This window comes from Callithrix jacchus, chromosome 10, assembly GCF_049354715.1.
Source record: "Callithrix jacchus isolate 240 chromosome 10, calJac240_pri, whole genome shotgun sequence".
Taxonomy (NCBI): Eukaryota; Metazoa; Chordata; class Mammalia; order Primates; family Cebidae; genus Callithrix; species Callithrix jacchus.
In genome coordinates, this window is record NC_133511.1 from 120,364,035 (window position 1) to 120,378,107 (window position 14,073).

General features: G+C 44.6%; 2 pseudogenes; both read right to left on the bottom strand.

Moving 5' to 3' along the window:
* Nucleotides 1-7,391: 7,391 nt before the first annotated feature.
* The window catches only part of LOC118145523 (solute carrier family 22 member 25-like), a 47,704-nt pseudogene continuing 41,022 nt past the window's right edge, over nucleotides 7,392-14,073 (bottom strand).
* On the bottom strand, nucleotides 11,615-12,727 carry LOC144578166 (CCAAT/enhancer-binding protein alpha-like; annotated as a pseudogene).

A 14,073-nucleotide genomic window follows, 5' to 3' on the forward strand; every position in this document is an offset into this window, starting at 1 on the left:
AGTACGTAATAATCAAGCCAGATGGCGGGAGCTGGAACAACAGAGGAAATATTGTCACTGATGTAGGTCCTGCCTAATCAAGGGGGCTTCTGCCTTCCTTTTGCTCTCCAGTATTCCACTATCTTTTATTGCCTGGACCTAGTCACAATAAAATTGCCAACAGAATCTGGAAATGTAGTGTGATGGTTAATTTCAGGTGTCCACTTGACTCAATTGAAGAGTACCTAGAGGGAGGTGTTTCCAGAAGAGATTAGCTTGTGGGTCTGAGTGGACTAGGTCAGAAACATGCTCCCTCAATGTGGGTGGGCACCATCCAATCTGCTAGGGGCCCAAACAGAAAAGGTAAATTGTTCTCTCTTTCCAGAGCTTGGATACACTTTTCTTTTTCTTTGTGTGTGTGTGTGTGTGTGTGTATTTGCATTTTAGGTTCAGGATATACTTTTCTTCTGCTTTGGACATCAGAACCCCAGCCTACCTGGCCTTTGAACACCAAAACTTATCCAGCAGCTTCCCTGGTTCTGAAGTCTTCAGACTTGGACTGAACCCATGACCAGCATACCTGGGTCTTCAGCTTGCAGACAACCTGCCACAGGATTTCAGCCTCCATAATCACATGTGCCAATTAGCCTAAGAAACCTCTGTCATTCATAGATATATATTCTACTGGTCTGTCTCTCTGTAGAACCCTGATGAATACATGCGGTTTGCAAGGACATCGCCCTGGTTATTACCTTTGCTTATATTGGGGTTCCACTTTAACAGATGCTGTGGTATTCACCCATATTTGTTTTCAGAGTGGGCTATATTTCCATTATGATCACCTCAATATGTTCTGCGTCCTGAATCATTTAATAGGTATTACACTCTGTGCACAGGAACACTTGTTTTATTGATCAGACCGTTTCTCCTGTTCTCTTACCTCATTGTTTTTAAACATTTGTTTTGCATAATATATGTTTAAAATCTGGCAGGGAAAGTCATTTAGCTTTATTCCTCTTTTCGAAATTAGCATAGTTACCAGCAAATCTATATATATATATCTTTTTTTTGAGACAGAGTTTCACTCTTGTTACCCAGGCTGGAGTGCAATGGCGCGATCTCGGCTCACCGCAACCTCTGCCTCCTGGGTCCAGACAATTCTCCTCCCTCAGCCTCCTGAGTAGCTGGGATTACAGGCACGTGCCACCATGCCCAGCTAATTTTTTGTATTTTTAGTAGAGACGGGGTTTCTCCATGTTGACCAGGATGGTCTCGATCTCTTGACCTCATGATCCACCCGCCTCAGCCTCCCAAAGTGCTGGGATTACAGGCTTGAGCTACCGCGCCCGGCCAAATCTATATTACTCTACTTAAATTTTTAACCATGTAGGAGTATTGAAATTTGCATATAGAAGTGTACCTAAAACACATATGTATATTTAAAAGAATTATTATAAACAGAACAGCTATTTAATCGTCATTCACATAACAAAATATAACTTAAGCATAATTAAGAAAACACCTGTGTGCTGCTTCAGAATAAAATGTCTTCCTGGTTTTTTGTGAGTAACCACTATTTAGATAATTGTAAAAATAATATACAGGCATATCTTTTTTTGCTTATGGCTCCTTTAACTTAAAGTGTACACATTGCCCTGAAATATGCAATCTTAACTGAAATCGAAGGTATTTAAATCAGTTGAACTACCAGTGTAAACTGCAATCCTGTCAACATGCGGAACAATTTCCTACTCCCAGAAAATTCTTTTGGGCTTGTTCATAGGTTAGCTTTGGCCCCAACCCCTTACTTCTTAATTACAGATATTTTTTCATTTTCCTTTTTTAATTTTAATTTTTAACTTTTTTTTAAATTGCATTTTAGGTTTTGGGGCACATGTGCAGAACATGCAAGACATTTGCATAGGTACACACATGGCAGTGTGTTTTGCTGCCTTCTTCCCCTTCACCCACATTTGGCATTTCTCCCCAGGCTATCCCTCCCCAGCTCCCCCACGCTGTCCCTCCCCTCTTCCCCCCAATAGACCCCAGTGTTTGGTACTCCCTTCCCTGTGTCCATGTGTTCTCATTTTTCATCACCCACCTATGAGTGAGAATATGCGGTATTTCATTTTCTGTTCTTGTGTCAGTTTGCTGAGGATGATGTTCTCCAGATTCATCCATGTCCCTGCATTTTAGGTTTTGGGGTACATGTGAAGAACATGCAAGATTGTTGCATAGGTACACATGTGGCAGTCTGATTTGCTGCCTTCCTCCCCTTCTCCTATATCTGGCATTTCTCACCATTCTATCTCTCCCCAACTCCCCATCCCCCGCTGTCCCTCCCCTATTCCCCCCAACGGATCCCAGTGTGTAGTGCTCCTCTTCCTGTGTCCATGTGTTCTCATTGTTCACCACCCATCTATGAGTGAGAACATGCAGTATTTCATTTTCTGTTCTTGTGTCAGTTTGCTGAGAATGATGTTCTCCAGGTTCATCCATGTCCCTGCAAAGGACAATGAACTCATCGTTTCTTATGGCTGCATAGTATTCCATGGTGTATATGTGCCACATTTTCCCTTAATTTTTAACTTTTTACTTGCTATATAATTTCTATATATATTATGGGATATGTGTGATATTTAGTTACATGTATAAAGTATGTAATAATCAAGCCAGGGTATCTGGAGTGTCCATCACCCCCCAGTATTTATCATGTCTATATATTGGAAGTCTTCTAGGTATTCTGAAATATAGAATACATGGTTGTTAACTATAGTCACCCTTCTCTGCTATAGAACCTTAGAACGTATTGATTTTATTTAACTGTGTATTTGTACTCATTAACGAATACCTCTTTCTCTCCCCACTCCCCACACTTGTATACCTGTCTAAGCCTCTGGTAGCCAGTATTCTACTCACTACCTTCATGAGATCAACATTTTAGCTCCCACACATGAGTGAGAACATTTGATATTTGTCTTTTGGTGTCTTATTCACTTACATAATGTTCTCTAGTTCCGACCATGTTTCAGCAAATGATATAATTTATTTTTTTAAAAATACTAAATAGTATTTCATTGTATATATGTACCAAAATTTTTAAAATCTATTCATCTGTTGATGGACACAGGTTGAGTCTATATCTTTGGTACTGAACAGTGCAATGTTGTGCAACTAATGTGGGAATGTACCCTCCCTTTGATATGTGGATTTCTTTTCTTTGGCTATGTACTCAGCAGTGGGATTGCTAGATCATATGATCATATGCCAGTTTTGATTTTTTGAACACTCTCCATACTGTTTTCTACAGTGGCTGTACTAATTTCCATTCCCATCAATAGCATATTTGCTCCCTTTTCTTCACATCCTTGCCAGCATCTGTTATTTTTGTCTTTTTTTGTTGTTTGTTTGTTTGAGACAGAGTCTTGCTGTGTCACCCAGGCTGGAGTGCAGTGGTGCGATCTTGGATCATTACAACCTCCCTCTCTTGGGGTCAAGGGATTCTCCTGCCTCAGCCTCCCAAGTAGCTGGGATTACAGGCATGTGCCACCATACCCAGCTAATTTTTGTATTTTAATAGAGAGGGAGTTTTGCCATCTTGTCCAAGCTGGTCTCGAACTCCTGACCTCAGGTTATCTGCCTGCCTCAGCCTCCCAGAGTGCCAGGATTACGGGCATGAGCCACAGCACCCGGCCTATTTTTGTCTTTTTAATAATAACCATTGTAACTGGGGTGAGAGGACACCTCCTAGTGGTGGGTTTGATTTGCATTTCTCTGATAATTAGTGATACTCAGCATTTTTTTCATGTACCTGTTGGCCATTTGTATATCTTTTTTGAGAAATGCCTATTCATGTTTTTTTTTTTTTGCCAATTTTTAAACTGGATTTTTTTTTCTATTGAGTTGTTTGAACTCATTGTATATTTTTGTAATTCCTGTCAGATGAATAGTTTGACATAATTCTCTTCGTCTATTTTTACTTTGGTTGTCTGTATTGATTTCTTACACAAAATATCTCTGCCAAGTCCAAAGCTTTGGAGCATCCCCAGTGTTTTATTCCAGCAGTTTCATTGTTTTAATCTTTAGTTTTAGTTTCAGAATTTTAAGTCTTTAATTGATTTTGATTTGATTTCTGTATATGGTCAGAGATAGGGATCTAGTTTCATTTTTCTGCATTTGAATATCCAGTTTTCCCACCATAATTTATAGAGTGTGCTTTCCCCAATGAATATTCTTCATGTCCTTGTAAAAAATGTGTTGGCTATAAATACATTCATTTAATTCTGGGCTTTCTGTTTTGTTCCATTGATCTCTGTGTCTGTTAGCTATTTATTATTTAAAAAAAATTTTTAGGTACATCATAGGTGTATATATTTATGGGGCATATGAGATGTTTTGATACAGGCATGCAATGTGAAATAAACACATTACGGAGAATGGGGTATCTGTGCCCTCAAGCATTTATCCTTTGAGTTATAAATAATCTAGTTACATTCTTTCAGTTATTTTAAAGTATACAATTATTATTGACTGCAGTCACCCTATTGTGCTATCAAAAATTAAATGTTATTTATTCTTTCTATTATTTTTGTACCCATTAGCCATCCCCACCTCCAGTACAATGCCCCACTACCCTTCCCAGCCTATGGGAACCATTCTTCTACTATCTCCATGAGTTCAATTGATTTGATTTTTAGATCCCACAAATAAGTGAGAAGATGCAATGTTTGTCTTTCTGCCCTTGGCTTATTGCACTTAGCCTAATTATCTCCAGTTCTATCCATGCTGTTGCAAATGACTTATAGAATTCTGAATTCCTTCTCTGTGTTATCTTGAATTTCTTTGAGTTTTCCCAACACAACTCTTTTGAATTATCTGGCTGAAAGGTCACATATCTCTGTTTCTCCAGTACTGGTCCCTGGTATCTTATTTAGGTCATTTGGTAAGGTCATGTTTTCCTGGATGGTGTTGATGGTAGTAGACATTCTTAGGTTTCTGGGCATTGAAGAGTTAGGTATATGTTGTAGTTTTCACAGCCTGGGGTTATGTAAAGCTGCCCTTCTTGGGAAGGCTTTTCATATATTTGAAAGGACTTGGGTGTTGTGACCTAAGCTATATCTGCTTTAGGGGGCACCCCAAGCCTTGTAACACTATGATTCTTACATTGTCATAGAGATACTGCCTTGATGGTCCTGGACAAGATCTGGAAAAATTCTCTGGATTATGAGGCAGACTCTTGTTCCATTTTCTTACTTTCTCTAAAATATAGAGTCTCTTCTCTTTGTTCTCAGCCAACTAAATCTTGAGTTGGAGTGACACAAGCACCCCTGTGGCCACCACCAGCAGGACTGCACTAGGTCAGACCTAAAGCCTACATAGCACTGACTGTCACCAGGGCCTGCTGTAACCACTCCCTGGCTACTGCCTGTGTTCCTTAAGGCCCTGGGGTTCTATAATCAGCAGGTGACAAAGCCAGCTAGGCCTGTGTCCTTCTCCTCAGGGTGGCGAGGTCCTCCAGGCTATCAGTGGGTCCAGAAGTGCTGTTTGGGAATCAGGGGCTAGAATCAAATATCTGAAAAGTCTATTAGAATAGACTTTTCAATACCAATACTTGGTATTCTAGTGTATCATGGCTGAGCTGACCCTCAAACCAAAGGATGCAATTATTTCTGTTCTTTTCTCCCCTTCCCAAAGGCAGAGGAGCCTAGCCTTGTAGCCACTGCCACCACTGACCACGAGGCCAGCCTACTGACAATGTTTCCTTAAGGTTCATTGATCTTAAATCAGCTTGTCATGAATGCTGCCTGGCCTGCGACTCACCCTCTGGGGCAGTGGGCTCCTCTCTGGTCCAGGGAAGGTCAAGAAATAACATTTAAGAATCTAGTCCTAGAATTAGAGACCCCAAGAGCCTGCTTAGTGCTCTGCCAACCTGTGGTGGTGCCAGTACCCAAGGTGCAATACAAAGGTCCTCTACTTATTCCTCTGCTTTTCTCAAGTAAAAGGAAAATTTCCCCATGGCCATCACAGTCTAATGTACTGGAAGTTTTCTCCAATGCTTTCTTGTGGTAGTTTCATAGTTTGAGGTCGTAGATTCCAGTTTTTAATTTATTTTGATTTGAGGTCTAGTTTTATTTTTCTGCATATGGATGTTCAGTTTTAGAACTATTTTTAAAGTTCTTAGAAAAGTATGAGTTTTTTACATTGTAACGATTTCAGCAATTACTCTATTAAATAATTGATGAAGAATCATTGTTTTTAATATTATTTGATCTTCATATCCAGAAACATGCTAAGTACATATAATTATACAAATGTTCTATTATGATTCCTTTTAAAGTGTTATGATTTTCTTCAAACTTCTAATGATTATTTGTAGATATTTTCTATTTAATCATTTAGTATCAGAGTTGTAAATGGAATGTATTTATCCATTATATCTTGTTATTTGTTTAATTTTTGAATTTTACTAGTGTCTAGAAATGTCTCGATTTTTCTTTTGTCTTGCTGTTTAATCAGCAGTCAGCACCTGGAATTTCTTAAAATCGTGTCACTGTGCCGCAGGTATCTTCCTGCCCTGCTTGTCCAGAGCATGTTTTCCTGGTAGAAATATAATGAAACCAACAAAGAAAAAAGCACAAAAATGAAAGGCATGAACTAAACATGTAAGTCCTGCATTCTTTAGGATATACTGATTCTTGGCCCACCAGCTTTAATAAAAACCATGCCTATGCCCCCAAGTGTTTGTGTAAACCTTGTGAAGTAAAATGCCAAATTCCCAGCCTAGAATGTGGGAAGGCAGTTTTAATAGTTTTTACTCTCACACTTGGACATCATGACATTGGCCAAAGGGATTTTGGAAAAGGCAAGAGAAGCACAGAAAAGTTTCAGAACCTTTTCTCATTCTTCATCAGTTAAAAAATCACTTTAGTTACCACCTCTTTTCCCCCTTTCCAACACTCTTTTCCCAGTGAAAATTAGATTGACTGAATCTCACATGTGATACAAATATCATGTGTGGAAGGGGCTCTTATTTTCTATACAGTCTCTCACAAATTCTTCAGTGTCCTGGGAGTCAGGCCTGTAAGCACTGGCAATCACAGAATGCTAACAGGTACACTCACTGGGCTGAGGGCTCCCCAGGTATGAGAAGCTGGTGTTTGGATCTCTGCATGTTTGTAAAATACCTTCAAGAGTGTGCATGTCATACTAGGGCTACCACAAATTAACCTCCTAGACAGGCTGGGCAGAGCTGGTCTGTGTGATCTGGAGAGCCTCAGGGGATGTCAGAGGTCACTGTGGAAGGGATGAGGCTATATCTAGACCAAGGGCACTGACTACATGGGAATAGTGTAGGTCTAAGCCTTTTTGAGGGGTGCTGGCCCTAAATGATGTTTTGCTTCCTCAGCACAGGTCTATAGCACACAGATCCTCTGAGGGGCAGCTAGGCTATTTACTCACTCATTTTCCACATCCTGGATGCTGTCAGGAAGAGGCTTGTTCCTGGTTTCAGGAAGGAGGAGGATAACAAGGCCAGAGAGGATGGCGAAGACTCCATAGATGATCCAGGGCAGGGGTGGAGAATATATGTTTAGGATAATCACAAGGGGAGACAGAGCTCCCCCAATATTACCAAAGGTTGCAGCGATTCCCATAGTTCTTCCCCTTGGGGTACAAATGATAATAGAGAAAAAGTTGTTAAAAATCACACATATTATTTGTGATTTATCATTGTGCTGTGATAATGGGTGAGCATTTAGATACATGGAGGTAATAACATACTCTTGCTTTTGAAATTTCCTCTTATTTGCTAGCAATTTATTTTAAATTCACAAGTAAATTAGACACATTTTCATCATTTACGAAATACTGTTATCCTTAGCACCAACCTTTCAGGTGGTTCAGAAGGTTACATGGGATGCTACATCAAAAGACTTAACACAGTGTCTGGCATACGGTCAGTGTGATATAAACTTGGGCTCTAATTTGTTGTTTTTATGACTATTATATTTGATCTTTTTTTTTTAACTAGTCTTAGAGTTTTTCCCTCGTTAAGTGTCGATTGGTTGAGAAAGGTCCATTTTGAGAATCACAGAGCACATATAAGCTTTCATACCTGATTACGGAAGGAATTAGTTCATTTCCTTGGGCAATACCTGTGGTATTGCTAAGAGCAGAAGCTCCCAAACCCAGGACTGCAAAAACCACACGCAGGGTCTGCATTTCTAGAGAAAGGAAGACCACAGGCCTCAGGAAATCTGGGCTGAAGGAATCAGAATCCCCCAAGGTAGAAGTGAAAAGGACTGCATTGGAGGTGTTTCCAAGGGTAAAATTTGTAGGAAAAGTGCTTAGAGGCAAAGAATGTGCAGTGGCTAATAGTGAATAAAAGTTGATGCTTCAATTCTCACTGTATATCAGGGATACACCATAGGAGGAGAGGAAACATTAAAGAGTTTTTTTCTTTGGTCTCATTTATTCTGTCCAGGGACCCGTCTGCCCTCCTTGCAGAATACAGGACTGTCATGTGTGCAATACTGGGGAGCGTAAGACTCATCTATGTCCTCATAGACTTTAAAACCCAGATATATACACAATATTAACATAGGGCTGTGGTTGCAAAAGACAGTCATAAATGGACAGGGTTCCTATGTTCAAGGACAAGTTAGAGTATTAATGTTTCAAGGATGAAGAATAAAAACCTTTATTGGAGAAAAAAAATCAGATTTTGGAAACCAATGAAGGGAAGTTTCAGAGGCAGGATTCTATCCCATTAAAACAAAGATGTAACTGCCTCGTGCCATTGGAGTGGGTTCTGTTGCGTTGCACCAGACTTGTATCATTGCTTACTGTCAAGAGGAGGACTGGAGCACACCAACCTGGGATCTTGTTAAATACATTACTACTCTGGGAGTCAGGTGAAACCTGGTGACAACTTGGGTTCCCTTATTTATTGCATGTGATCATTTAATTTATGAAAGTAGATTCTAAGAGAAGTTCTTAACTGACGGTTGCCTCCTGCCTCCTGGACATTTTGGTATATAAAACGGGGGACTTTTGTTCCCTTGAAGTCAAGATAACTCCCCTGAACTTGGATTGCAGTTATGGTGACCTAATCAGGGCACACAAATGGCTATGTAGGGATTAGGGCATACTTTATCACTGAAGCTGTAATAATAAGAAAGAGCCCAGATGGAGGAAATAGCAGTATTATGTTCTCATATTGGGATACAAAGCCTCACCACTCAATACTTACTAAGAATTTGATTGGCCAAAGGGCAAATGATCAATTGCTGTCCCAGAGAAACTATCATGAATAAATGACATCAATTTCTTACTGCTTCTCAAATGTGGTGAAGACAACCACATATCCGAGCCAACCGTACTCATCTTTGACTCATTTCTCAGCAACTTCTGTGTAATAATCTGCCTTAAAGCCCCAGGTTTCAATCAGGGAATCCTGAGAACTCAGGTCTCCCTTTTCTTCTGGCTTCAGATAGGTGTGACCAGTACAATCCCTGAGAAAAGAGGAAGAGGCATTTTCTTTCTTCCACCTGTGATCTTCTCTCACCTTGAGGCACCAATATGATGACCAGAAGGCAGATTGCCAGTAGGGACATGAGAAGCATCTGGCTTACTCGACGGTTCACGTGCTTCAGTGCCCACGGTGCGACACAATTCGCCAGGAGGATGGCTGCACGGAAGAGAGTCTGCGGCAGGAAGACATTTCCCAGGTGCTGGAGGTGCAAATTAAGGCCCCAGAGAGGTAAGGTATTTGCAGATCTGTAGTGAATACAGAAAAAAGTCACATACTATAATCTGTGGAATCTAAATCCTACAAAGGAGAATAATGTTGGCTCAGGTAGACTCTTAAAGTATAAAGGCAAAGTCTATTTTACGGAATATTTTCTTGTGAGGTGATGATTTTAAAGTTATCTTAAAATAATGGTTAGATGATAGTGGTAACAATTGTACCTTGAAAGACAGCAGATGTTTTATGGACAATGTGCTATGGAGCCTAGAGTTTATTTATTTTAGAAACAATGGATTTTATTAATATTCTAAAACCAATTTTGCCACATGGCATCAAAAATCACTGCAAAACAGTTCACAGTACTGAAAATAGAAAATTAAAAATAAAAATGTACTGATAATCAGTCAAACTTAACAGGAAAGATCTAAGAAGCCAAAATTTCCATATGCTACCCTTCCAATCACGAACATTTACTAAAATGTACAACTTGTTGGGTACAGATTGTATATGCATGGCATTCATTCTGTAGATGGTCTTGTGTAGCAAATCTAGATTAGAATAAGAAAACCTGTTTTTATATTATGTATATTTATTTATTTATTGACTTTGATATGTTTATATTATAGATATAATACATAAAACATTTAGGGTGAGACTCTATGTTTTCCCCAAAAGAAGAGAACCAAGCTGTCCTTCCCTGCTCCCAGTCCCAGTGATGCGTTGGCGGGAGGCCACCTCCCTTCCCAACCAGGAGCCATGACCTCTGGGGGGCAAGGCTTTCGGGCAGCCCAGGCTGGAGGGGCCAGGGAAGAGCTGAGGGCAAATGAGAACCCCCCTCACCTCATTGGCCCCCCAGGATCCAAAGTAATCCCAAAACTAAAAGGAAAGAGTCTCAGACCCTTCCCCCAGCTGCTGACTGAGAGTCTCATTTTGGCAAGTATCCGAGCAAAACCAAACCAAACCAAAACAAAAACCAAATAAAATGGTGGTTTAGCAGAGACGCACACATTCACATTGCACAAGGCACTGCTGGGGCACAGAGGCCAGATACAAGTGTTGACATCAGCTGATAAAGCAGAATATTTGGAAAGCTTGTCATAACTCCGGTCCCTCTGGGATGGACTGATAGTGCTTTGTGTTCCTATGGCAATGCTGAAGGCATACAATACAAATAAGGCTGAGGGTCCCAGTGGCCCTTCACCCCCCACGCCCACCACACGGCCAGATCGCCAGGTCCCCCCTCTCACGCCAGGGGTATACATCCTCAGAGCTGACCCACAATCTAGCTTTGTGGTCTGACTGAGGGTGGTGGCTCCCACTGGTCGCCTGGTGACCCCGGGGGCTCATCTCAGTGAGTTCCGCCCCAGGGGGAAGCCCAACGTGTGGCAGGCTGGGGTGGGGTGTGTGCGGAGGGATGGGAGAGGTGCAGACCTAGAGACCCTCCACCTTCATGTAGAACCAGCGGAACAACCTGAGGTTCAAAGCCCCAAGTCCCTATGTTTCCACCCCTCTATAAGACAGGCATGGAGGAGCGGCTGGGGCTGGCTGGCTTGTCGGTATATCAGCTACCTGAGCCCTCCTCCTCCGGCCACCGGCTGCTCCCCTCCTTCTCTCATGGGGGCCTGCTGTAGCCTTGGGAAGGAGGCAGGATACCTCCAAATAAAATGACAAGGCACGATTTGCTCCCCCTACTCGGTAGGCATCAGAGCGGTGAGTTTGCATTTCCAAGGCACAAGGTTATCCTTAATACTAGAGTTACGGGGCTCCCAGCTCAGCCCCAAGAATTCTCACCTCTTCGCAGGGAGAAGCCACTGCCTGGCTCCCTCATCTTAGACGCACCAAGCCCGGCGCAGAGGAAGGGAGGGGACAAGCGGAGCAGGCCAGGCTTTCAGGCGGCACCGGAATCTCCTAGTACTGGCTCGCACGTCGGGAGCAAGCCTCGCGATCCGGCGACCCAAAATCACTCCCCGGGTTCCTGCCAGAGGCTGGCCCAGGGCGGTCCCGCAGCCGCGCGCCTCACGCGCAGTTGCCCATGGCCTTGACTAAGGAGCGCTCTGGCAGCTGGCGGAAGATGCCCCGCAGCGTGTCCAGTTCGCGGCTCAGCTGTTCCACCCGCTTGCGCAGGCAGTCATTGTCACTGGTCAGCTCCACCACTTTCTGCTGCCTCTCCACGTTGCGCTGCTTGGCCTTGTCGTGGCTCTTGCGCACAGCGATGTTGTGCTTGGGCCGCACACAGTACTCGTTGCTGTTCTTGTCCACCGACTTCCTGGCTTTGCCTGTGCCGCCGCCGCCACCCGCTCGGAGGTCGGGGTGCGCGGCGCCCAGGCCCTTAAGCGCGCCACCGGGGCCCGGCAGGCCAGCGGCGCCAAGCGCGGACGCGGGGTGCAGACTGGGCATGAGCGTGGGCGGCGGCGTGGGGTGAGAGGGCTGCAGGTGCATGGTGGTCTGGCCGCAGTGCGAGATCTGAAATTGCAGGTGCGGGGTGGCCAGATGCGTGGGTGGCGGGTGCTGGTGCTAGGGCTGCGTCAGCGGCTGGTACCGGAAGAGGCTGGCCAGTGCCAGCTGCTTGGCTTCCTGTCCTCCTCGCGGGGCTCCAGCTTGATCACAAGCGGCCGCAGCGCCGGCGCCCCGACGCGCTCGTACAGGGGCTCCAGCCTGCAGTCCAGGTAGCCTGCGGCCGCGCACCTCTAACGGGCGGGGGCTGGTGCGCTCCCCCGGGCATGACGGCGCCGCCTGGGCCCGCGGGCGCGCCCGGGTAGTCAAAATCTCCGCCGCTGCCGCCGCCCGCGGGGTCCGCGGCCGCCTTGGCCTTCTGCTGCCGGCTGTGCTGGAACAGGTCGGCCAGGAACTCGTCGTTGAAGGCGGCCGGGCAGATGTAGGTGCTGATGTCGATGGACGTGTCGTGCTCACAGATGCCGGGGGAGACGCGGGTTGGGGGGGAGCCCAAGCGGCCTGCTGGGCTCGTGTGGGGGTGGGGGGGCTCTGCAGGTGGCTGCTCATCAGTGGCCGCGGCTCTGCCTCATAGAAGTCTGCCGACTCCGTGGGGGAGCTAGAGTTCTCCGGGCCTGGCGAGCCTCGGCGGCCGTGCACCCGGAGCCCCTGTTCACCCGCGCCCGTGCCCGCGCAGCTCCGGGTCGCGAATCATATTATGTATATTTAATGGCATCTAACCTCATGATGGTTTTATTTTATAGAATAAGAAATAAAGTTGATAGAGACAGACGGCAAGTGGCCGAATAGGAAGAGCTCCAGTCTGCAGCTTCCAGTGAGACCAACACAGAAGGTGAATGATTTCTGCTTTCCATCTGAGGTACCCGGTTCATCTCATTGGAACTGGTTAGACAGTGGGTGCAGCCCACAGAGGATGAGCAGAAGCAGGGTGGGGCATCATCTCACCCAGGAAGTGCAAGGGAGGAGGGAACTTCCCCCCCACTCCCAGCCAAGGGAAGCTGTGAGGGACTGTGCTATCCAGCCCAGATACTATGCTTTTTCCATGGATTTTGTAACTTGCAGACTAGGAGATTACCTCATGTGGATACACCCCCAGGGCTTGAGCTTCAAGCACAAAACTGCGTGGCTGTTTGGACAGACACTGAGCTAGCTGCAGGAGTTTTGTTGTTGTTTTTTTCATACTCCAGTGGCACCCGAAACCCCAATGAGATAGAACCGTTCACTCCTCTGAAAAGGGGGCTGAAGCCAGCAAATGGGATATATGAGCTTGGTAGGGGAAGAATGTCCACTGTTAGTGAGGCTTGCATAGAAAGTTCAAACTGTGTGGAATTCACTGCATTGCCACAAAGTGGCTATGGCCAGACTGCCTCTCTATATTCCTCCTCACTGGGGAGGGCATCCTGAAAGAAAGGCAGCAGCCCCAGTTAAGGACTTATAGATCAAACTCCCATCTCCCTGAGACAGAGCACCTAAGGGAAGGGGTAGCTGTGGGTGCAGCTTCAGCAGACTTCAATGTTCCTGCCTGCTGGCTCTGAAGAAGCGGCAGATGTTCCAGCACAGTGCTTGAGCTCTGATAAGGGCCAGACTGCCTCCTCAAGTGGACTCCTAATCCCCGTGCCTCCTGACTGGGAGACATCTCCCAGCAGGGTTGACAGACACCTCATACAGAAGGTCTCTGTTTGGCATCAGGCAGGTGCCCCTCTAAAATGAAGCTTCCAGAGAAAAAAGTATGCAGCAATCTTTGCTGTTCTGCAACCTCGGCTGGTGATACCCAGGAAAACAGGGTCTAGAGTAGACCTCCAGCAAACCCCAGCAGACCTGCAGAAGAGGCACCTGACTGTTAGAAAGAAAACTAACAAACAGAACGCAGTAACATCAACAAAAAGGATGCTCCC